The sequence below is a fragment of the Dama dama genome, chromosome 19, assembly GCF_033118175.1.
Source record: "Dama dama isolate Ldn47 chromosome 19, ASM3311817v1, whole genome shotgun sequence".
Taxonomy (NCBI): domain Eukaryota; kingdom Metazoa; phylum Chordata; class Mammalia; order Artiodactyla; family Cervidae; genus Dama; species Dama dama.
Window position 1 is genome coordinate 18,223,246 of NC_083699.1, and position 23,532 is coordinate 18,246,777.

Consider the following 23,532-nt stretch of genomic DNA (forward strand, 5'->3'; position numbering starts at 1 on the left):
CTAGAGTTGAAAAGAACAAAACAAAAATAAAAATGTCACTAGATTGACTCAACAGTAGGCATGGTACTGCAAGAAAAATTAGTGTACTTACAGCTTGATTGCTAGTGATAAAAGAAATTTTCAAATATTGAGGTGTGGGGAAGTCATTCTGTGTTATAAATGGGTTAACTTGAATTTTATGTTAACCAAAACAGCCTGTTTGTGGCCAATCAGACATACTTTGTACATCTGCTTTAATTATTCAATAAAAGGATACAAGCAAAGAAGGTCCATGTTAAAAATAAAGATTGAGTGTCTCACTTCCTGGGACACCAATGCTGGTACTTCTTCAGTGATGACTCCCTTTCTAGGTGCCAAGGCATACTGAGTTGCTTTGTATATGCTGATAAGTTTTTTGTTTTTTTAACTGTTTAAAAAAAAAAAAAAATGTATCCCTGACTTATTTGATGTTCTTTGCTCTGACAAGATTTAAAATGGTGATGAAAACCATGTTTCTCCAGAGTGGTTCTTCAGAGTTATCTGAGAGGCTGTCTTCCAGGTTACACTCCTCAGTTTGGCTCAAATAAAACTTTTCTACTCCTATTATAGATTGTTTATTGATTATTTTTGAGGACAATAGAAATTAGTCCATAAAACAGAGAGAAAAATATTGAAGTAAAATACACAGCTTCAGTGACCTGTAAAACAGTCTTAAACACTATTTAATAACATAGTTGCTATTGTTATTGTTGTTGTTTAGTAGCTCAGTCATGTCTGACTCTTTTGTGACCCCATGGACCATAGCCTGCCAGGCTCCTCTGTCAATGGAATTTCCCAGGAAGAATACTGGAGTGGGTTGCCATTTCCTTCTCCAGAGATAGTTGTAAAGGTGGTCATGGAAGCATAGGAGAGAGAGAAAGGAACTGAAGAAACTATTTAAATACATAACTGATAAAAGCTTCCTAAATATGATTTTACAAGTACATTATTCCAAATAATGAAATAAAGAATTTCCAACCCTTAAAGAGGCACAGTATAACTCTTCATGCCTTAAGTGTAGGCTACATGTAGGGATTTTCTTTCAAAGAATACAGAAAAGAGAAGGGAGAAGAAATGAGTACTTCAAAGTGGAGAAACTTTACAAACACTACCTAAAGCCAGGTGATCAAGTCTAATATCAACAGTAATAAATCATATTAATAGTTTATACCCTTAATGTGATTTGGTAAGAATGGTAATTTATCTCTGTGATCTTTCTCTCCAGGACACATTACCCTAGCCCAATAATGGGAAAAACATGAGACAAATCTCAATTGAGGAACATTTTACAAAACGTGCAATCAGTAAGCCTTGGAAATGTCAATGTTGTTCAAAACAAGAAAAGCCTAAAAAACTGTCCAAACAAAGAGGTCTTAAGGAGACATGAATAATAAATATAATATGGTAGCCTGGATGATACCTTGGGATTTTCAAAGGGCATTAGAGGAAAAACTGAAGAAATTTCATGAAGTTTGTACTTTAGTTAATAAAAATGTATCAGTATTAGTTCATTAATTGTGACAAAGGTACCATACTTATGTAAAATATTAATAATAATCTGTGGTCTTTTGGAACTCTCTACACTATTGTCCCAATAATTATTTCAAATTAAAACTGTTTTAAAATTAAAAATTCATTTTAAAATGGGGGGAAAATTGATTTACAGATCTAAGCTTCTCAAAAACTTTCAGGTAGGACAGATACACAGTGACCTACATCATGATAATCATATTCAAACTGTTGAATGACAGAGGTAAAATCTTAATAGCAGCAAAAGAAAAAAATGAAACTTAATTACATATAAGGAAACAAGAAATAACAGCTGTTAAAGATTTAATATTGAGATCTTATTAAGATAATATCTTAAATTTAGATTATAGTAGTAAAATAAGCTGACTAAAAATAGTCATGTTATTTGTGTCAAAAAGACCGTTTGCATCTTAGCCCCCCAAAAGTTTAGGAAGGTGAATATTCTCTCAATAAGACTCTCACACGTTGGGTTTATAATACTTCTTTTCTTCACAGATTTTCTCCTCTTCACACATGCCTTCAGCTAGTTTGACACGGAGAATAAATGTACTTAAAGACAAATAATATTTTTTTTACAATATTACTACACCATATGTCCCCTAGTTCAATAATATTTTGCAGGTTTTTTTTTTTTTTTTATTTCAACAAATGTAGATAAAGGTAAAGAAAAAGCAGAAATCAATTAACCCTGCTTGTAATGTGCAGATAATGGGGAATCAGTAGTGCTTTTTAGGGAAGAGAACGGTAAGATAAAAAATGTACAGCAGGGAGATTAATCTAGCAGTCTGTGTGTACAGGATAAATTAATGTTTGAGGGAATGAGAATCAGTTAATAGAGATTTTTTTAAGAAGTAATTTTGTGACAATACCAGAACCACCCAAGCTGTACAGATAGATTGAATTAGAAGGAATCACAGTTGTTTTATTGAATGTAAAAACTGAAGTAGGGAATGCTTAGACCAAGATAAAGCAGAGAATAGGTCCCAGGAAAAATAGGAAATTGTGAACAGATATCACTATGCAAAATTCTCTATCACTTGATCCCAAATAACCTCTCCTGCTCTATCCTCTTCCTTCTTTATTCAAATCCAGTGCTCCTGCCAAACAGAATCATGTGCAGTTTTCTAAGCATGCCATGAACTTGTCATCTCTGAGGAATTTACTTGAGACATTCCCTACACTTTGGCATGCATACAACTTCTACACTCAACTGGATCACTCATTCTTTGAGTAATATTAAATGTATATTTAGTAAGTTACTACTTGAAGACAAGATAGCATATCCTGTGGCTGACAGCTTAGTAGGGGAGTGAATAGCAAACAAAGGATCCTAGTAGAGCATGGCCAGTGATTTTATAAACATGTGTAAAAGCATTGTTCAATAGCACCAGTGCGGGTAGGTGGACAAGAACCAGTGAATTGGAGACAAAGGACAGAAAAGCCTTGTTTCAGTGAATGCAAGTTAGATCTTATTTTTCAAGATCCATTTTTCTAAATTTGATAACAAAAATCACCAAGGCTACTGAAGAAGGGTCCATCTGTCATGGAAACTTTTAATGAGACTTTGAAGAATTTTAAACAAGGAAAACTATATAATCAAGTTTGGATGTTGGAAAATAATTTTGGTAGATACATATAGGAATATTTAAGGGATGTTGCCTTTGGCAGCAGAGGAATAGTTGGCATCTAGAGTTGCAGGGCTGCAGATAAAGAGGAAGATGTTTGCAATATGCTTTTAGAAGTGGTCTGAATGACACCTACTAAATGAGACTTCATTGATAACATTTAAGTAGAGGGTATCTCTCTCTTGAATCACTGCATCTTCCTCATGCAGCTTAAAACATATCACTATGGATAATCAAATATTTTCATTTAAATTTTGCATCACTGCCATCTCACACACACACAACAGACACACATACACACACATAGGTGTGTCTCTGTATGTGTGCACAAATGCACATGTGTGTATTAGTTTATCATATTTTTTGTGGATGTAAGATGAAATTTATCCAGAAACTAAATGCTGTATTGAGTTGCTGCTCAACTACTACTTACTGAATATTTGACTTAATTAAACCAACATGATTACAAGGGTAGCTATTAAAAGAAAACTTTGGTGAAGGATAGGACTGTGTAATAGGCTAGAATTCAGCTACAGAGTTCTGGCTGAGTCACTATCCTTTTTTAACCATGTTACCCTTTTTTCCCAAGTATAAAAATGGGAATAATAATGGTTACCTGCCTGAAAAGGGTGTTGTGAGGACCAGCTAATTGACAGTTTTAAACTATTTTGAAGATGGAAAGTACTATAAATGCTCCAAGGAAAGTTTTTAAAGGCACAATGGAATAAAATTCTTGAACCATAGCATTAGGAAAGTAAGTACGTCTTTTAGGCTGGCAATCTTCAACCAATAAAGAATTCTATGGGAAATTAACTCCACAACATTCTTTATATTTTGCCTCTTTTCTACTTTCTCCTTCTGTAGCTATATTTTTGCCTAGAGATTCAGTTCAACAAGAAAGTTTCTATTATGCCATATTTTCAAACAGATGTTGCTCATAAAGAAAGAAATGCAATGAAGAGTAGAAAACAGTCATTAATCACACAGGAAAATATAGTCTCTTCAATAGAGCACTATATTCAAAATTTATCAGAACTATTTTAAAATTCACTTTATCACTTGAAATTCAAGGGTATAGTTGTAGTAGCCTAGATGTAAAAGTTCACTTGTAGAAATACTCTTTGTAGAAACACTCTTTAATAATTTTCCTAAAACATAAATATCAGATCTGGGTCAGAACTTTATTTTTCAAAACAATTGCTTGCTGTGTTCTTCCGAATGCCAAACGTAATATTCAAAACTCTGAAAAAGAAATCATTTCCTCTAGTCATTCTGATTGAGAATATTTACTAATTTACATACCCTATGTTAAAAACAGCAATCCCTACACATATGCATGAAACAGAAAAACTGCATATTAGATAACTTTTGTGAGAAGGAAATGTTCATAAATAGAACATAATGACCAACTTCACATGTGCTTTAGCAAAGCTGAGACGCGTCTTCACTATTCTATGTTCAGCAATTTAAGATAAGACCATGAACCTGACATTCCAATCTTCACCAGAGAAAGAAAACTAAAAGCTAAGACTGGATTAAAAAAAAAAAAATTCTTCATAGAAATTAGCATTTATACATCATTAATTCACTGGTTCTTGCCACAAAGAGCATGTCAGACTTTAACTATTAGGTTTTCAACCTGGATGGTAAAGTTGAAGGGGCATGTTTCTTTTCTTTCTTTCTTTCTTTCTTTTTTTAATTGAAGAATAATTGGTTTGCAGAACTTTGTTTTCTGTCAAACCTCAAAATGAGTCAGCCATAGGTACACATATAACCCCTCCCTTTTGAGCCTCCCTCTCTTCTCCCTCCCCATCCCACCCCACTAGGTTGATACAGAGGCCCTATTTGAGTTTCCTAAGCCATACAGCAAATTCCCGTTGGCTATCTACTTTACATATGGTAACATTAAGTTTCCGCGTTACTCCTTCCATACATCTCACCCTCTTCTTCCCTCTCCCCATGTCCACAAGTCTATTCTCTATGTCTGTTTCTCCATTGCTGCCCTGTAAATAAACTATTCAGAACCATTTTTCTAGATTCCATATATGTGTGTTAGAATGTGACATCATTTATCTTTCTCTTTCTGACTCACTTAACTTGGTATAATAGGTTCTAGGTTCATCCACCTCATCAGAACTGACTCAAATGTGTTCCTTTTTTATGGCTCAGAAATATTCTATTGTGTATATGTACCACAACATCTTTATCCATTAATCTGTCGAAGGGCATCTAGATTGCTTCTATGTTCAAGCTATTGTAAATAGTGCTGAAATGAACAATGGGATATATCTGTCTTTTTCAATCCTGATTTCCTCAGGGTATATGCCTAAGAGTGGGATTACTGATGGACAGGTCACTGTGGAGATTTCTGACAAAATGTGGTCCACTGCAGAAGGGAAAGGCAAATCACTTCAGTATACCTGCCTTGAGAAACCCATCGACAGCATGAAAAGGCAAGAAGATAGGACACTGAAAGATGAACTCCCCAGGTTGGTAGGTGCCCAATATGCAACTGGAGATCAGTGGAGAATTAACTCCAGAAAGAATGAAGAGATGGAGCCAAAGAAAAACCAATACCCAGTTCTGGATGTGACTGGTGACGGAAGCAAGGTCCATTGCTGTAAAGAGCAATATTGCATAGGAACTTGGAATGTTAGATCCATGAATCAAAGCAAATTGGAAGTGGTCAAACAGGAGATGGCAAGAGTAAACGTTGAAATTTTAGGAATCAGTGTACTAAAATGGACTTGAATGGCTGAATTTAACTCAGATGACCATCGTATCTACTACTGTGGGCGAAAATCCCTTAGAAGAAAAGGAGTAGCCATCACAATCAACAAAAGAATCCAAAATGCAGTACTAGGATGCAGTCTCAAAAATGACAGAATGATCTCTGTTCGTTTCCAAGGCAAACCATTCAATATCATGATAATCTAAGTCTATGCCCTGACCAGTAATGCTGAAGAAGCTGAAGCTGAATGGTTCTATGAAGACCTACAAGATACTTAAAAAAGATGTCCTTTTCATTATAGACGATTGGAATGCAAAAGTAGGAAGTCAAGAAACACCTGGAGTAACAGGAAACTTTGGCCTTGGAGTCCAGAATGAAGCAGGGCAAAGGCTAATAGAGTTTTGCCAAAAAGAATGCACTGGTCATAGCAAACACCCTATTCAACAACACAAGAGAAGACTCTACAGATGGACATCACCAAATGATCAACACTGAAATCAGATTGATTATATTCTTTGCAGCCAAAGATGGAGAAGCTCTATACAGTCAGCAAAAACAAGACTGGGAGCTCACTGTGGCTCCCAGTGAGCCACATGAACTCCTTATTGCCAAATTCAGACTTAAATTGAAGAAAGTAGGGAAAACCACTAGACCATTCAGGTATGACCTAAATCAATCCCTAATGATTATATAGTGGAACTGAGAAATAGATTTAAGGGACTAGATCTGATAGACAGAGTGCCTGATGAACTATGGACAGAGGTTCATGATATTATACAGGAGACAGGGATCAAGACAATCCCCAAGAAAAAGAAATGCAAAAAAGCAAAATGGCGATCTCTGGAGGCCTTACAAATAGTTGTGAAAAGAAGAGAAACAAAAAGCAAAGGAGAAAAGGAAAGATATACACATTTGAATGCAGAGTTCCAAACAATAGAAAGGAGAGATAAGAAAGCCTCCCTCGGTGATCAGTGCAAAGAAATAGAGGAAAACAATAGAATGGGAAAGACTAGAGATCTCTTCAAGAAAATTAGAGTTATCAAGGGAACATTTCAGGCAAAGAAGGGCTCAATAAAGGACAGAAATGGTATGGACCTAACAGAAGGAGAAGGTATTAAAAAGAAGTGTCAAGAACATGGAAGAACTGTGCAAAAAAAGATCTTCACAACTCAGATAAACACGATTGTATGACCACTCACCTAGAGCCAGACATTCTGAAATGTGAAGTCAAGTGGGCCTTAGGAAGCATCATTATGAACAAAGCTAGTGGAGGTGATGGAATTCTAGTTGACCGACTTCAAATCCTGAAAGATGATGCTGTGAAAGTGCTGCACTCAATATGCCAGCAAATTTGGAAAACTCAGTAGTGGCCACTGGATTGGAAAAAGTCAGTTTTCATTCCAATTGCAAAGAATGGCAGTGCCAAAGAATGCTCAAACTACCACACAATTGCACTCATCTCACATGCTAGCAAAGTAATGCTCAAAATTTCCCAAGTCATGCTTCAACAAGACATGAACCGGGAACTTCCAGGTGTTCAAGCTGGTTTTAGGAAAGACAGAAGAACCAGAGATCAAATTGCCAACATTCGCTGGATCATCAAAAAAGCAAGAAAGTTCCAGAAAAACATCTATTTCTGCTTTATTGACTATGCCAAAGCCTTTGACTGCTTGGATCATGATAAACTGTGGAAAATTCTGAAAGAAATGGGAATACCAGACCACTTAACTTGCCTATTGAGAAATTCGTATGCAGGTCAGGAAGCAACAGTTAGAACTGGACATGGAGCAACAGACTGGTTCCGAATAGGAAAAGGATTCAAGGGTGTATATTGTCACACTGCTTATTTAAGTTATATGCAGAGTACATCAGGAGAAACGCTGGGGTGGAAGAAGCACAAGATGGAATCAAGATTGCTGGGGGAAATATCAATAACCTCAGATATGCAGGCGACACCACCCTTATGGCACAAAGTGAAGAAGAACTGAAGAGCCTTTTGATGAAAGTGAAAGAGGAGAGTGAAAAAAGTAAGTTTAAAGCTCAACATTCAGAAAACTAAGATCATGGCATCCAATCCCATTGCTTCATGGCAAATAGATGGGGAAACAGTGGAAACAGTGGCAGGCTTCATTTTTGGGGGGCTCCAAAATCACTGCAGATGGTGCTTGCAGCCATGAAATTAAAAGATGCTTACTCCTTGAAAGAAAAGTTATAACCAACCTAGATAGCATGTTAAAAAGCAGACACATTACTTTTCCAACAAAGATCCATCTAGTCAAGGCTATGGGATTTCCAGTAGTCATGTATGGATGCGAGAGTTGGACTATAAAGAAAGCTGAGCACCGAAGAATTGATGCTTTTGAACTGTGGTGTTGGCGAAGACTCTTGAGAGTTCCTTGGACTGCAAGGAAATCCAATCAGTCTGTTCTAAAGAAAATCAGTCCTGAATGTTCATTGGAAGGACTGATGTTGAAGTTTAAACTCCATTTGGCCACCTGATCCTAAGAACTGACTCACTGGAAAAGACCCTGATGTTGGGGAACATCCTGAGGGCAAGAGGAGAAGGGAACAGCAGAGGATGAGATGGTTGGATGGCATCGCCGACTCAGTGGAGATGAGTTTGAGTAAACTCCAGAAGTTGGTGATGGACATGGAGTCCTGGCGTGCTGCAGTCCATGGGGTCACAAAGAGTCAGACACAACTGAGCGACTGAACTGAACTGATCTGAACTAATTTATTCCTAGTTTTTTAAGGAATCTCCATGTCGTCTTCCATAGTGACTGTACGTATGTATGTATTACATTCCCACCGACAGTGCAAGAGAGCTTCCTTTTCTCCACACCTTCTTCACCATTCATTCTTTGTAGACTTTCTGATGATGGCCATTCTGACTGCTGTGAGATGATATCTCATTGTGGTTTTGATTTGCATTTCTCTAATAATGAGTGATGTGGAGCATCTTTTCATGTGTTTGTTAGTCATCTATAAGTCTTCTTTGGAGAAGTGTTTGTTTAGGCCTTTTCCCCACTTTTCCCCCCTTTTTGATTGTGTTGTTTGTTTTCCTGGTATTGAGTTGAATGTGTTGCTTGCATATTTTAGAAATCAATCCTTTGTCAGTTGTTTCATTTGCTATTATTTTCTCCCATTCTGAGGGTTGTATTTTCACCTTGCTTATAGTTGTCTTTGCTGTGCAAATGCTCTAAGTTTCTTTAGGTCCCATTGCTTACTTTTGTTTTTATTTCTGTTACTCTAGGAGATGGGTCATAGAGGATCTTGCTTTGATTTATCTCATCGAGTGTTCTGCCTATGATTTCCTCTCAGAGTTTTATATTTTCTGGTCTCACATATAGGTCTTTAATCCATTTTAAGTTTATCTTTGTGTGTGGTATTAGGAAATGTTCTAATTTCATTCTTTTACATGTAGCTGTCCAGCTTTTCCAACACCATTTATTGAAGAGGCTGTATTTGCCCCATTGTATATTCTTGCCCCTTTTGTTAAAAATTCAGTACCAATAGGGGCATGAGTTTATTTCTGGGCTTTCTATTTTGTTTCATTGGTCTATATTTCTGTTTTTTTCCCAGTGCAATACTGTCTTGATGACTGTAGCTTTGTAGTATAATCTGAAGTCAGCAAGGATTCCTCCAGCTCCATTCTTCTTTCTCAAGACTGCTTTGGCTATTCAGAGTCTTCTGTGTTTCCATATGAATTGTGAAAATTTTTGTTCTAGTTCTGTGAAAACTGCCATTGGTAATTTGATAGGGATCACATTGAATTTGTAGATTGCATTTGGTAGCATAGTCATTTTTACAATATTGATTCTTCCTACCCAGGAACTTGGAATATCTCTTCATCTGTTTATGTCGTCTTTTATTTCTTTCAACGGTGTCATAATTATCTGTGTACTGTTCTTTTGTTGCCTTCAGTTCGGTTCAGTCACTCAATCGTGTCTGACTCTTTGTGAACCCATGAACAGCAGCATGCCAGGCCCCCCTGTCCATCACCAACTCACGGAGTTCACCCAAACTCATGTCCATTGAGTCAGTGATGCCATTCAACTATCTCATCCTCTGTCGTCCACTTCTCCTCCTGCCCTCAATCGTTCCCAGCATCAGGGTCTTTTCAAATGAGTCATCAGCTCTTCACATCAGATGGCCAAAACATTGGAGCCTCAGCTTTAGCATCAGGCCTTCCAATGAACATCCAGGACTGCTCTTCTTTAGGATGGACTGGTTGGATCTTCTTACAGTCCAAGTATTCTCAAGAACACCACAGTTCAAAAGCATCACTTCTTCATTGCTCAGCTTTCTTTATAGTCCAACTCTCAAATCCATACGTGACTACTGGAAAAACCATAGCCTTGACTAGATGGACCTTTGCTGGAAAAGTAATATCTCTGCTTTTTAATATGCTGTCTAGGTTTGTCATAACTTTTCTTCAAAGGAGTAAGTATCTTTTTATTTCATGGCTGCAGCCACCATCTGCAGTGATTTTGGAGCCCCCAAAAATGAAATCAGCCACAGTTTCCACTGTTTCCCCATCTATTTGCCATGAAGTGATGGGACCAGATGCCATGATCTTAGTTTTCTGAATGTTTGGCTTTAAGCCAACTTCTTCACTCTCTCTTTCACTTTCATCAAAAGGGCTCTTCAGTTCTTTGCTTTCTGCCATAAGGGTGGTGTCATCTGCATATCTGAAGTTATTGATATTTCCCCCAGCAATCTTGATTTTATCTTTTGCTTCTTTCACCCCAGCATTTCTCATGATGTACTATGCATTTAAGTTAAATGAGGAGGGTGACAATATACAGCCTTGATGTACTCCTTTCCCTATTTGGAACCAGTCTGTTGTTCCATGTCCAGTTCTAACTGTTGCTTCCTGACCTGCATACAGGTTTCTCCTTAGATAACATATTTCTCAAATATGTAATAGTGCATGATTAAAATAACAAGCAAAACCCCCAAAGTCTAAAATATATTTACTTATTTTTAATGAGTAAACTTATTTACATTTATTAAGAGTTTTCATCTTAAATCTGTAGTAATAGTGTTTATGGAAAGTGTCTTCTGTTTTTAAAGATTAGTGAGATGTTCATTAGACACTCAGTAAATACAAGTATCACTGGTTTTATATTAATAAAATTTCATTTTACCCCATTTTGCTTTTACAAAAGGCCAACATTAGTGCTGTTTTACATTAAATATAAAAAAAAATCTGAAAGGAATTTTTGCTTTTATGAAAAAGGATGATAAGTGAAATAATGTTTACTTTTTTTTGCACTGTGTCTTTAAAAGGCCGTGCAAACTCCTGACAGCAGCGAGATTTACACCACCAAGGTCTTTCCCTGGCATCCATACTTAGTTGTCGTTGCTGTTTAGTTGCTAAGTCATGTCCAGCTCTTTCTGACTCTATAGATTGTAGCCTTCTAGGCTCCTCTGTCCATAGGATTTTCCAGGCAAGAATACTAGATTGGGTGGCCATTTCTTTCTCCAGGGGATCCTCCCAAGCCAGGGGTCAAACCAGTGTCCCCTAAATTGGCAGGTGGGTTCTTCATCTCTGAGCATCCAGGGAAGCCCATTTATACTCAGTGATCAGCTTAAAGTCACCATAGCTTTAAATTGTCTATAAGCATCTGTGTTTTATGTTGATTTATTTTGTGCATTTATTAGCAAGATGTGTCCTAAGGCAAATTCTTGTTTGTTTCATGCCATTCAGAGTTACGAAGATTTCATAGGAACTCTCTACCTTCAGATAGTGAGAGAAACCTATACCTAGATATTAGGTAGGCAACAAGAGGAGGACATTAGAATAATGTGATCATATACCTAGCAGCCAGTAATTTAGTTGGGAATAAACTATTAATAGATATAATAACAAATAAATAGTAAACTGTGTTGGTGACTCTGGCACAAGAATGTGATGTAGGGAAACTAGAAACAAGCTTTGTTAAGAAAATGGGCTTCAGAACAACTGCAATGAGTTTGATGGGTTGATAAGTTTAATGGATATTTCAGGTAATGAGTGAAAGAAAGTTGTCCTCTATGGTTAAATTTATTCTTAAGTTTATTATTCCAATGGATATAGTTTCTAATGGCGTTTTCTTAGTTCTTTTTCTGAGGAGAAGAGGAAACATATATCAATCTGAATGCAGAGTTACAAAGAATAGCAAGGAGAGATAAGAAGCTCTGCCTAAGTGAAAAATGCAAAGAGATAGAGGAAAATAAGAGAATGGGAAAGACTAGAGATTTCTTCAAGAAAAATTAGAGATATCAAGGGAAGCTTTTATGCAAAGTTGGGTATGATAAAGACAGAAACAGAATGGACATAACAGAAGAAGAATATATTATAAGAGGTGACAAGAATATCCAGAATTACTGTACAAAAATATCTTAATGACCCAGATAGCCATGACAGTGTGATTACTCACCGAGAGCCAGACATCCTGGAGTGTGAAGTCAAGTAGGCCTTAGAAACCATCACTATGAACAAAGCTAGTGGAGATGATGGAATTCCAGTTGAGCTATTTCAAATCCTAAAAGATGATGCTGTGAAAGTGCTGTACTCAATATGCCAGCAAATCTGGAAAACTCAACAGTGGTCACAGAACTGGAAAAAGTCAGTTTTCATTCCAATCTCAAAGTAAGGCAATGCCAAAGAATGTTCAAACTACTGCACAGTTGCACTCATCTCACACACTAGCAAAGTAATGCTCAAAATTCTCCAAGCTAGGTTTCAACAGTGCATGAACTGTGAACTACCAGGTAGTCAAGCTGGATTTAGAAAAGGCAGAGGAACCAGAGATCAAACTGCCAACATCCATTGGATCATAGAAAAGGCAAAAGAGTTCCATAAAAACATCTACTTTTGCTTCATTGACTATGCTAAAATCTTTGACTGTTTGGATCACAATAAACTATGGGAAATTCTTCAAGAGATAGGAATGCCAGACTACCTTACCTGCCTCCTGAGAAATCTGTATGCAGGTCAAGAAAAACAGTTAGAACCTGACATGGAACAATGGATTGGTTGCAAATTGGGAAAGGAGTACATCAAGGCTGTATATTGTCACCTTGCTTATTTAACTTATATGCAGGTTACATCATGATAAATGCTAGCTTGGAGGGAGCACAAGCTGGAATCAAGATTGCTGGGAGCAGTATCAATAACCTCAGATATGCAGATGACACCACCCTTATGGCAGAAAGTGAAGAGGAACTAAAGAATCTCTTCATGAAAGTGAAAGAGGAGAGTGAAAAAGCTGGCTTAAAAGTCAACATTCAAAACACTAAGATCATGGCATCCAGTCCCATCACTTCATGGCAAATAGATAGAGAAACAATGGAAACAGTGACAGACTTTCTTTTCTTGGGCTCCAAAATCACTGCAGATGGTGACTGAGGCCATGAAATTAAAAGACTTTTGCTACTTGGAAGAAAAGCTGTGATAAACCTGGACAGCGTATTAGAAAGCAGAGACATTACTTTCCAAAAACGGTTCATCTAGTCAAGGCTATGATTTTTCCAGTAGTCATGTATGGATGTGAGAGTTGGACTATAAAGAAAGCTGAGTGCTGAAGAATCAATGCTTTTGAACTGTGGTGTTGGAGAAGACTCTGGAGAGTCCCTTGGGCAGCAAAGAGATCAAATCAGTCAATCCTAAAGGAGATCAGTACTGAATATTCATCAGAGGGATTGATGCTGATTCTGAAGCTGAAACTCCAATACTTTGGCTACCTGATGCAAAGAACTGACTCATTAGACAAGATTCTGATGGTGGGAAAGACTGAAGGCAGGAGGAAAAGAGGACGACAGAGGATGAGATGGTTTGATGGCATCACTGACTCGATGGACATGAGTTTGAGCAAGCTCCAGGAGCTGGTGATGGACAAGGAAGACTGGCGTGCTGCAGTCCATAGGGTGGCAAAGAATTGGACATGACTGAGCAACTGAAATAAACTGAAAAATAAGATAAAGTGACAAAATAATAAACCAAAAATCTTCTCGCATTTCATTATAAATATGTTTGTCAACATAGAACCTCAATTTGAAAGCCTAAAGAAGTAAGAAGCTTAACTTTCAAATTTTTGTTTTGATAATTGTAAAGATAATGAATAATTAATTTTTTATTATTCTTCAGTTTCATTTCATTTTCCTTGCACTAAATAGATTCAGGGTTGTGATCATCCAGAAGTCTTGCTTTTATTATTATCATTATTAGTAAAAGTTGTGAATCCTATTATTGTATTAGTTGTAATATATTTTTCTAGGGATACCAATACTTTCCAGTAACATCTGCTTAAAGGTCTGTTTTCACACACATTATTTCAATTAGCCTCAATAAGCAAGGTGTTTGGATGGGGCACATATTATTATTTTTATTTTATACCTGGGTAATCTACTAATCAGTGATACTAGATAACTCTATGTCACCCAATCATTACAGAACTAGAGCATTTTAAATTCTCATTTATTTTATTCCACCACCTTGCATTTTTCCTGCTGCTTTGCTTTCCCTTGAGACCTCTTTTCCTCCTTTAATCTCTGGCCATAATTAAAATTTATCACTGAAATACTGAACTTGTCCAAATTCATTATTGACCTAATTGAGAATAAAACATCTATCTCAGCTTAAATTGTTGAAATTCTACTTTTTATTCAACTTGGGCATAGAAGAGATGTATTTGATAATTTAATTATTTCCCTGCATAAACATATTCAGTACAATATAGCCTGATAATTTCCATCACTCTTCTGATTAAAGGGAACTTAGAAGCAAAGATAAATCAAAAGAATAATTTTCAAAGTTTTCTGGAAGTCATATTTTAACCTATGTATATCTCTGAAACTTGGCATAAATCATTCTATGCTTTCCTAACTAATAGCAAATTCAGATAATTAACAGTTGTGTTACTCTATAGAGAAATTTTTTCTTCATTCTTCATTTGTTTGACTAATCAATATTAATGCCAAATATTAGCTCCTAATACAAGGGTTTCAAATGGTATTACCTAGTATACAATTGGAATTGTCACTGTAAAGTATTAGACTTTAACTACTATATAAATGGTAAAGAAAAAAAATGACAAAAAAAAACCCTTCCATACAAATAAGCTCCGCTTCCCTCATATAACAAAAATAACATCCCCAAAAAAAGAAAAGCAAAAAGCAAAATGGCTGTCTCAGGAGGCCTTACAAATAGCTGTGAAAAGAGAAACAAAAAGCAAAGGAGAAAAGGAAAGATATACCCATTTGAATGCAGAGTTCCAAACAATAGAAAGGAGAGATAAGAAAGCCTTCCTCAGTGATCAGTGCAAAGAAATAAAAGAAAACAATAGAATGGGAAAGACTAGAGATCTCTTAAAACAAAACAAAACAAAACAAAAAAAACTAGAGATACCAAGGGAACATTTCACGCAAAGATGGGCTCATAAAGGACATAAATAGTATGGACCTAACAGAAGCAGAAGATATTAAGAAGAGGTAGCAAGAACACACAGAAGTACTATATAGAAAAGATCTTCAGGACCCAGAAAATCACAATGGTGTGATCAGTCACCTAGAGCCAGACATCCTGAAATGTGAAGTTATGTGGGCCTTAGGAAGCATCACTATGAACAAAGCTAGGGGAGGTGATGGAATTCCAGTTGAGCTATTTCAAATCCTAAAAGATGATGCTGTGAAAGTGCTGCACTCAATATGCCAGCAAATTTGGAAAACTTAGCAGTGGCCACAAGACTGGAAAAGGTCAGTTTTCCTTCCAATCCCTAAGAAAAACAATGACAAAGAATGTTCAAACTACTGCACAATTGTACTCATCTCACACGCTAGCAAAGTAATGCTCAAAATTCTCCAAGCCAAGCTTCAACAAGACGTAAACCGTGAACTTCCAGATGTTCAAACTGGTTTTAGAAAAGGCAGAGGAACCAGTGATCCAATTGCCAACATCTGTTGTATCATTGAAAAAGCAAGAGAGTTCCAGAAAAACATATATTTCTGCTTTATTGACTATGCCAAAGGCTTTGACTGTGTGGATCACAAAACTGTGGAAAATTCTTGAAGAGATGGGAATACCAGACCACTTGACCTGCCTCCTGGGAAATCTGTATGCATGTCAGGAAGCAACAGTTAGAACTGGACATGGAACCACAGACTGATTCCAAATAGGAAAAGGAGTACATCAAGGCTATATATTGTTACCGTGATTCTAAAACTATGCAGAGCACATCGTGAGAAACGCTAGGCTGGATGAAGCAAAAGCTGGAATCAAGATTGCTTGGAGAAATATCAATAACCTCAGATATGCAGATGATACCACCCTTATGGCAGAAAGCGAAGAAGAACTAAAGAGCCTCTTGAAGAAAGTGAAAGAGGATAATGAAAAAGTTGTTTTAAAGCCCAACATTCAGAAAACCAAGATCATGGCATCCAATCCCATCACTTCATGGCAAATATATGGGGAAACAGTGGAAACAGTGGCTGACTTCACTTATTTGGGCTCCAAAATCACTGCTGATGGTGACTACAGCCATGAAATAAAAAGACACTTACTCCTTTGAAGAAAAGTTATGACCATCCTAGACAGCATGTTAAAAAGCAGAGACATTACTTTTCCAACAAAAGGTCCATCTAGTCAAGGCTTTGGTTTTTCCAGTAGTCATGTATGGATGTGAGAGTTGGACTATAAAGAAAACTGAGCACCGAAGAATTGATGCTTTTGAACTGTGGTGTTGGAGAAGACTCTTGAGAATCTCCTGGACTGCAAGGAGATCCAACCAGTCCTAAAGGATATCAGTCCTGAATGTTCATTGGAAGGACTGATGTTGATGCTGAAACTCCAATACTTTGGCCACCTGATGCAAAGAGCTGACCCATTTGAAAAGACCCTGATTCTGGGAAAGATTGAATGCAGGAGGAGAATGGGACGGCAGAGGATGAGATGGTTGGATGGCATCACCGATTCAATGGACATGAGTTTGAATAAACTCTTGGATTTGGTGATGGACACGGAGTCCTGGCATGGTGCAGTCCATGGGGTCACAAAGAGTCAGACATGACTAAGTGATTGAACTGAACTGAACTGAATGTAAATATCTTGAGCAGAATTATTAAACTACCATAAACACAGTCATGTCAGAAACAAGAAAAAATAATTCTAAAATCATAAAATTACTCAAGCAAGAATTAACTAAAATCTGACTAAAGTAATTAATATAATTGATAAATGTATGTTTCTTTAACAAGGACCCTATTTAGCTCTGGAGACATCAGGAAAGCATATTTGGCACAAGCTCCTTTAAGCATCAAGACACTTAAGTTGCTTTAGCAAATGGAAAAATCCGTGTTTTGGGTACGAATAAATCAGTTTGCCTCAGTAGAATGATGCTTTTACACATTCAGATCACAGTGACTTTTTTTTTCTGATTCTATGCTTATCAAACACATTTATAATTGTAATTTGACTTTCAGTCTAGCATATGTACAGATAGCATCTTAGCTATATTTGGGCTTTCAATGTAGCGTGCTTAAAGAGAGAAAATTGCTGATCCACCTTTGAATTCAAGCATTAAACATCTGTCTCTGGGGGCTTGGTTAATGTGAGCCTGAATTTGTGAGACAAATATATTCTTAGTGTGTTGATGCATCCAGTCCTTGTGCTTGCCAAGGCTAAAGAACCGACTGCAGGCAGCTGCAATGAACACTCAAAAATAATGAGGACAGATGAAGCATCCTGGAGAGAGCCAATGCCTCTTCTGCAACCCACATGCTCAAGGCAACTTTTATTTCAATTTAAATATTTAGCATTTACTGTGTATCTATAATCATGATAGTAGTTCCTAAGAATTCAGAGTTAGAATATTTGGGGGTTTTCCAAGGAATTTAAAATCTCATTTATGAAATAATTTTATTCTTATTCTAAGGCAATGATTAAGAGTTCTAAATATGAAAGACAATAGTGTGTTAAAATTAGAATGCCAATCCCTTTATTTTACATCAACATGTAGGAAGAAAGCTTTCCCATTCTATTTCCGTACAGTTAAAATAATACGATCATCTTAAATCATATTTAGTAAACTTTCTTTTAAAATTCCTTTAAAATGGCTTACTTTTGAACTTAGAACAAAATGTAGTATCTTTAACATGAATTTGCACTTTATGCCTAACTGTCCATGTCCAGCTCACACTGCTCTCCCCCTTTCTAATCACCCTCTGATTTCAATCACCTTCTTCATGTCTTAGTTCAGGTTCCCTAGAAATGACTGAAAAAGAAACATGTGCTTAGGAGGTTTATTGTGGAGCTCTGAGTGTGCGTGCTTAAGTTACTTCAGTCATGTCCAACTCTTTGTGACCCTATGGACTGTAGCCCACCAGGCTTCTTTGTCTATAAGATTCTCCAGGCAAGAATACTGGAGTGGGTTGCTATGCCCTCCTCCAGGGGATCTTCCTGACCCAGGGATCGAACCTGCATCTCTTATGTCTCCTACATTGGCAGGCTGGTTCTTTATCTCTAGCACCACCTGGGAAGCTCGTGTAGTTCTACTGGAGCTGAAAGACAGTGAAGGAAGAATTCTTTTAAAATTTTTTCATAGCAATTATACTTTTTTATATAAAATTAACAAAGTGTGTAATTATATTTTTCTTGTGTAGTATTTGTATTTAGTATTGCTCTACTTCATTTGTATTATATTACAATATTGAAGAGTACAGTTTTTGTCACATCTAGATAGTTAGCACAGATCCCCCCACCCCATCACAGATGTTTAATAGATATCTTTAAATAAATGAATGAGTCATGGTTATTTTTTCCCTTTGGCCTCAGTAATTGCTGACATTTCCTACTCACTATAATGATTTAGATTTGATTCTGTTTTTTTCTTATGAATTGTGGGCTCTTTGTATTAGAATTCTTTCTGATATTTTAACACAGATGTTCTCAAAGTGGGATGCCAGTACAATCGCCTGCAAGGCTTTTTAGGGTTCAGAGAGCATAGTTCCACTCTGAGAGTTCTACTCCAGTACATCTATTAATAGGTAGTTTTTTCTGCTGTTCAGTCACTCAGTCGTGTCCAACTCTTTGCAACCCCATGGACTGCAGCACCCCAGGCATCCCTGTCTTTCCCCGTATCTCCTGGTTAGGACACTGTATTTGCACTGATATTGATGCTGTTCTTTCAAGAATGGCTCTGTAAGAATATTGTCCTAGGGAAACTTTCAGATGAATACAGGGCTCCTTAGAGTAATTTAGGTGATATTCTTATCCTTATGAAGCCATTCTGTGGAATAGAACATGGGTCACCATTGGTCTGATGGCCAGAGTAGATGATATGAAATGTCTCCACTCATGTAGTAAGTCAGGGAAAAAAGAGTAAATTACTCCTTCCTCCACCTTTTGTTTCATTTAGATCCTCAAAGGATTGCATGAGGCTCATCCACAATAAGGCTTTCCTGGTGGTTCAGATGGTCAAGAATCTGCCTGCAATGCAGGAGACCTGGGTTCTATCTCTGGGTTGGAAAGATTCTCTGGACAAGGGAATGGCAACCCACTCCAGTATTCTTGCCCAAAGAATTCCATGGACAGAGGAGCCTGGAGGGCTATGGTCCATGGGGTCGCAAAGACTAACACTTTCACTTTCTTTTCATCCATAATAAGGAGAGCCATCTACTTTACTCATTCCACTGATTGAAATGATGAACTTACCTGACATACTCTCACAGATACACAAAGAAATAATGTTTAATCTGAACACACCCATAGCCTGTCCCAGTTGACACATGAAATTAACCACCACAGCTACTTAGCAACAAAAAGTATTTAATGAATATAAAAAGAGTTTATCTTTACCTGATATGCATATCTTCATTTGGACATTCAGAAATCTAAGCTAACTCTAAGCAATTTCTCTCCTTGTATATTTTTGGAAGCCTCAGTTAATTCTGAACATTAGTCTTCCAGACACTGTCCCTATACTAATTCATCATTCTATATTAAATTGAGCATTGTCTCTGTGCCTCATTCTAGAGCTTTCTTTTCAAAATCTGAATTCATCAAAGAGTAGCCTACCTGCCATATTTGGTTCTGAGGTTTTTCAAGTCGTCTTTATCCTGTCTGTATGTGATCATTCAAAAGCTACTTAAGTCTCTCCAAGCCTTCTCTCCAATTGTTCTTTTTAAAATTTCAAGGTCCCTTTTCTTTAGAATTTTTAAATTTAAAAGAAAAAAAAATAAAAGAAAAAGAAAAATTCTAACTAATGAACTTGTTTGTTTCTGTCAACTCACCTCCACTTTGTTTATCTTAACCTTACATTTCTTCTAAGATACCTATAAATTCCACTTCACCAAGTCTTTCCTTATAAAGAGAGAAATAGCTCTCCCTCTTGTTATCTTATCTTTATCCTGAGAGGGAAGCAAATCCTTTTTGTTTATACAAAAAGGTTTTGATTATGTGGGAAGATACTTGATAGAAGTAGGAATGAAATCAAGTGGCTCTTAATATATGGATAAAGTAAGGAGTAGTTCAGTTATGAATTGAATCATCTCAATAAATAAGAGTTAAATAAAGCATCAGTAAAATATATCAATGTATTAATAAAATATTAATATAGTGACTTGATAGCAAAAATTAATCTAGATTACATTCTAGGATCAAGACAATTTCTATTTGTTTTCATTTTTATCCTATTTAAAACATCTTTAGTGTTAGATACTACTGTAGCACTCCAGTATTCTTGCCTGGAGAATCCCAGGGACAGAGGAGACTGGTGAGCTACCATCTATGGGGTCACACAGAGTTGGACACGACTGAAGCGACTTAGCAGCAGCAGCAGCAGCAGCAGAACTTTTTAGTTCAAAGAATTAACATTAAATATTAAATTTTAAATACTACTAAATGATAAAGTATATTTTTAGATATATTTGAAATGGTAAATGGGTACTTAAGCTACAAGAAAACTAGGGAAATTAAAGTAAAAATTATCATAAGATTGATTAATAAACTTTTTAAAAATAATCCTGATGACTGGTTATTTGCAATCCTTGCTAGCAAGAGTTGAGGGAAAACTGGCTTTAAGGAACCAATTTGAAAATATTGCTCTTATTTGTACACTATTTTTAAAGAATAACGATTAGATTTAGAGATCTCTGTGAACTGAACAACCTCTTATTGAATCACTAATTCCCTTGAAAAAAGTTTGGGACACCAGAAATCCAGATGGCTCTAGAAGTAAAGAACCCGCCTGCCAATGCAGAAGACATGGGTTTGATCCTTGGGTAGGGAAGATTCCCCTGGAGAAGGAAATGGCAAGCCATTCCAGTATTCTTGCCGGGGAAATGCAATGGACGGAAGAGCATGGCAGGATACAGTTCATGGGGTTGAAAAGAGTCGCACACATACACACATACACAAAAACCACCTTTTTCAACTCTTTAGGGGAGAAGGGTGATAAAGAGACTGAAATACAGTTATCCCACAGTACCTGCAAAGGACATGTTCCAGGACTCCTGGGATACAAAGACCTATGGATGTAGAGCCCACAGATGCAAAGCTCATAGCTTTGGAAGATTTGTGTAGCTACTTCAAAGACAATGCAGTTATTTATAAATATGTAACATGCCATATTGCTGAAAACATTTAAAATGCAGAGAAATCCCTATAATGTTATCAATAAAGATTGCTTTTAAAATATAAATAAAACATTTCTACATTGATTTTTCTATGTTGAGCTTTCATGCCATTTGTATAATAATTTTCTGTAAACATTTTTAAAAATGAGTATTTGGGGAAAGACATTTTATGTTTGCAAACTAAACGGATGGTTAGAGAGATGTAACATAGTAACAGAAAAATTGTCTAATTTACTTCCCACGGCTAGTATACTTTAACTTGTATAGTTTCAAGTATACTTAAACACTGATTTATAAAGTTATAGCAATTAGCAACATATTCTACATTAAAATGTTAATAACTAAATTTAATTCAAGCTTGTTATTATTCAGCCACTCAGTCATGTTTGACTCATTGCAACCCCATGGACTGCCACATGCCAGGCTTAAGCTTAACTAAAGTTAACTGAAGATTTTCTATTTTAAGACATATGTTTTACCCAGGAGTCTCAATGGTAAAGAATCTGCCTGCCAATGGAGGAGACGCTGGAGACATAGGTTTGAATCCTGGGTCAGAAAGATCCCTTGGAGGAGGAAATGGCAATCCATTTCAGTATTCTTGCTTGAAGAATCCCATGGACAGAGGAGCCTGCCAGAGGAGGCAGGCTACAGTCCATGAGGTCACAAGAGTCAGATATGACTGAACAACTGAGCATGCACACACGTGTTACTTTAGAATCAGGAGAACCTAGAAAAATAACATGATAGACTTTTATTTTGGTATATGCTAAACATGGTTAAGAGTTTTTGTGGCATATAAAATTATAACTATATTTCAATTCCCTTTGCAGAGAATACATGCATTACTAGGCAACATACAAAATGTTTACAGGTATTGATAGACCATCTTTCTATGTTTTTACTTATATACTAAAATATTTTCTATTACTCACAAATAAATATTCCTCCTAAATATTAATGATGCATTCCTATTAATATGTAAGTGCTAATCAACAAATGAACACAAATTTCATAACATGGTAAAGCTTAGAGTGTCAAATGAAATAGATAATAAATAAAGTATGAATATGCATTTGCAAATTTACATGCTGAAATGGGGTTAGGCCATTTCAAGAGTATGTTTTCATAAAAGGTTTATATAACTTGCTAATATTTAAAGTGAGAGGCAAAGGATGGAAGGGATACAGAGAGCTGGAGAGAGATTATGGCAGGCATATGGTAGATCTGGGGTGGAAACAGGCCTCATGTGTCCATACCCCACAAGCAAGGTGAGCCATGGGGTGGCCATAGAGCTGGAGGATGCCGAGGCAGAAGGCACGGATGTTAGAGGCAGTGGTGAGGTGTTTTCATTATACCCTAAGGGTAAAGGGAAAGACTTCCCAGGCTTCCAAGGTAGTGCAGGGGTAAAGAATCCACCTGCCAATGCAGGAAACACAGGAGACGCAAGTTTGACCCCCGGTTCAGGAAGATCCCCTGGAGTTGGAAATGGCAACCCACTCCAGTACTCTTGCCTGGAAAATTCCAAGGATAGAGGATCCTCGTGAGCTGCAGTCCATAGGGTTGCAAAGAGTTGGACACGATTGTGCAGCTGAGCACAAACACACACAAAGGGAAAGCCACTGAAGTGTGAAAAGCAGAAACATGCAATGTCTAATTTATATTTTGTGTGTGATGGAAAAAGAGATCAATCCCTTCAAGGAAACTGTAGTTGAAAGATTTCCAGACTAGAGAAGGTATAAAATATAACTCAAAACACCTCAGGAAATAAAGAATAAGCATTTAGAACTTCAGAATATCCTATCTACAGGTCACCAAACACAGATGACAACTGTCCCAGTTAAATAAGATTTCTCTCTTGTACATTTCCCCCTAGCACCTGGTCAACTCTAGAGCTGTCCTACCCAGCCTGTGAGTGGAGGGAAGGGGGTAAAAGAAAGGAAATAGGCCTCAGCTGTAGGAGAAAGAAAGAAAGAAGAGAAAAAAAAAAAAAAAACCTTTTGAATTAGATGAGAA